Genomic DNA, 3,544 nt, shown 5'->3' with positions numbered 1-3,544 from the left:
GAATGGGCATTTATCCAAACAGTTGGTATTGTGCCCTCCTGCTCAGCATCCATTAGCATGACTTACCCCTATGGTTGGAGTAGGAGGAGGGAGATAAAGTGTATCATAGAACATCCCATCCAATATGTACCCTAGATGATGTTATAGGAGGGGGGCAACCTGATGAAGATGACCTCATTGACCAAATCCTACAGAATCAACCCCACAATACCTTACCTCTTGATGATCTTTTGAAGGAATCTAAGGGTAATCCTTGGACTGAGTTATGCCTAGTTGACCCAATTCCTGCACATGTCAAACTTGTAGAATTTGTGTTGACACCTAATCCTCAACGGATGGGTGAACTGGAACGCGAACAGTCATCAAGAAGATGAACTGATCCGTCCCATTTATGTATATAAATGATAGTTAGCTAATGAATTATGCAATCAGTTTTTTCTCTGCCCATTCTAGAGTTACCCTGGCCTGACATGGTATCAGAGCACAGGTCCCAGTCCTCAGAATAGTCGTAACTCCTTTTCTCTGCGCATGAATACCTGAGCGCTGCCTCTGTCATGCGTTTCATTCTCTGCGCTGAATACCTGAGTGTTTCTACCTCTGTCCTGCGTGTCATTGGGTCTCTGCGCATCGGTTAAAAAAATCATTGACTGTCCTACGGCCTGCTCTCGCTCTCCTTCCCTTCCGCGTTATTCATCTCCCCTTCTGCGTTATTCAACTCTTCCGCATGCTCTATATTGGCTTCTCCAGCCCCGTCGAAGGTTTCCAGAAGCCAATCCATGTTGGCTGCAACCATTTCCTCTTCTAAGAAATCGGCTTCTTTCTGAGATGGTCCATGACAGCCTCCTCGAAGCTCAGGAAGATACATGAGCGTGACCAAGTATTTTATGTGTTTTCAACCAACGTTATCGTGCCCATGTCATCGAGAAACCAGAAATGCATTAAAACGCGTGGTTTCAGGCGGCCTCCATCTCGAAGATTCGATGGTGGTGATGGTGGGAATAGATTTAGCTGAAAGCAGATGGCTGAAGGTCTCCACTGCCTCCGTAAGCCTGTTGGTCTGGCAGAGTGTTTTATTGTGCGAGGACCCTGTTGCAGCATAACAGCTATCAATCCAAAAGCCTCGTGAGTTGGCGCCGTCGTGAGTTTTCCCTCTCTTGCATAGCCCATGTATTAGCGTGCTATATGTAAAAAGATTAGGAAGTTGTCGTTTGTTCACCATTTGTTTGAACAGATTAATAGCATCTTCCATTCTGCCCGTCCTGCAAAGCCCTTTGATGAGGGTACTGAATATTACGACATTTGGAATATAGCCATGTGCTTCCATTCCATAAGTCTGTAAACACGCAATGCTGATTGATGGACCATATTTCATAATGAAGGTGGAGATGCGGGGTATCGAACCCGTTAACTAGAGTTCTCAAAGTTTATCATAAACTTTGAATCCTTGGCCGTGCAAGTAAAGCCTCTCTACATGCATCTATTACAACAGCTAAGTCAAGTGAAGTTAATGTGCTAGTACCTGGCGCAAGTGATGATGCCGATTTGATTGAACATAGTGATTTAAAATCCATTTATGTTGCGGCATGTGAGTTTGCTATGTGTTGTTAACACCCACAGGGATGGTTTGCATTGAACGTTTTTTTTAGTGAGTACATCATTTATGAGTGTAACTTGACATAATGCGGGGTTTTTAAGGGCTGAGAGTAAATCTGGTTATGGGCTCAGGTCTAGAGAATCAAAGGGATTTATGGTGATTTTTTAGTCTTTTCAGTGAATTTTGAAATTGTAATACCGTTGCTGCTCCAACTTTGTAGAGCTCGCGGTTAATACCGTTGCTGCTCCAACTTTGTAGAGCTCGCGGTAAATGACTGATTATTTTTAAACAACCAAAGTTATTTCCCACAGAAATCTTTTGAGTACAATTTCACTGTATATCAGCAGAAATATTTTTTTTATCAGCAGAAGTATTTTTTTACAGAATGCATTCAATCATTTCTATGGTCGGAATAGTTCTCACTGGCAAGGAGAACTACTCTGAATGGTCTCGGATGGTAAAACACACCCTCATCTACAATGAGTTGTGGAAGGGAGTGTGTGTCGGAGAAGAAGACAAAGACCCTGTGCAGCCTACATCAGACAAAGAACTCGCCATTTGGGAAAATAAGAACAACAAAGCCTATGCATTAATCGCAGCATCTGTAAATGAAGAAGTAAGTCGTCATATTTCATCATATTCAACTACCTTTGAAGCTTTACAAAAGCTGAAAGAACTCTATGATTCACATTCTGCACTTGAAGTTGTTCAGCCCATGATTAAACTCTTCACTCTTGAACTGAAAAATAATGATCCCCTTGCTCTTGCATCTGAAATAAAGTCTATAATGCATGATATTAAATCCACTAAGGTTGAGTTGGATATCTCTCTTATTGCCTTTCTCAAAGCACTCTATCCTACCTACTCCAATTATCTTGAGTCTTTACAAGCAAATGGAAATCTTAAAGACATAACCTTTGAGTCTCTTGTGAAAAAGTTTGCTGAAAGAGAGAAAGCCTTTGGAAAGAAAACAGTCCCTGAATCTTCTGAAGAGACTGTTTGCCTTGCTCATAAAGAAAAGCATCCTGCTTAAGATTCTACAAGAGGAAGAGGTGGACGAAGAGGAAGAGGAAGATACTTCAGAGGCAGGGGGGCAGACATTCTCAAGCAGAAAAGGCAGATCTGCATTGCATTCGCTACAAACGAAATGGATCACATGATGCTTCTACATGCAAGCTACCATGGGACAAAATTGAGCAGAGAAGAAATCAGCAGAAAGGTAAAACTGATGACACAGACAAAGGTAAAGCACCTGAATCCGCTCACTATATTGAGGCACAATGTAACATTGGAGTAAATGAAGATTTGTTTAATGCTTCACTTGCTTCTTCGAAAAATGACTGGTTGCTTGATTCAGGAGCAACCTGTCATATGACTCATAGGAAAGATTTTTTTGAAGATTTCACTGACAATGTTGATGGAGCAGTATACTTTGCATATCAGTCAAAAATCAAGCCATCAGGGCTTGGCACAATCAGGCTTAAACTGCCTGGTCTTCCAGACTTTCTTCTGGACCATGTTCTATATCTCCCACAGCTCAAGAGAAACGTGTTGTCCCTGGTCCACATCTGCCAGCAAGGTCACTCCATTCATATGTTTGATGGCAAGCTTGAGGTAAGAAAGGCATCTGACCACTCACTTGTCATGAGGGGTATAGAAGAAGAAAGACTTCTTAAACTGCAAGGAACTTCTGCTCATGCACAACATTTCTCATATATTTCTCATCATGAAGAAGGTACACTTCCGTCAAGTTTATTATGGCATGCTAGATTTGGACATTTAAACTATGACAGTCTTCGCTTATTAAAGAAAAATGGTGTTGCTGGTTTGCCTACAATTCCTAGAAAACATAAGCAATGTGATGCTTGCATTCTAGGAAAGCATAGCAAACAGTCTTTTCATGATTCACATTCAAGAGCACATAGGAAGCTTGAACTCATTCATTCAGAT

This window comes from Pinus tabuliformis, chromosome 3_1, assembly GCF_031772625.1.
Source record: "Pinus tabuliformis cultivar Carrire ecotype Pingquan chromosome 3_1, CPIR1, whole genome shotgun sequence".
NCBI lineage: Eukaryota > Viridiplantae > Streptophyta > Pinopsida > Pinales > Pinaceae > Pinus > Pinus tabuliformis.
Note: the sequence above shows the minus strand (reverse complement) of the source record.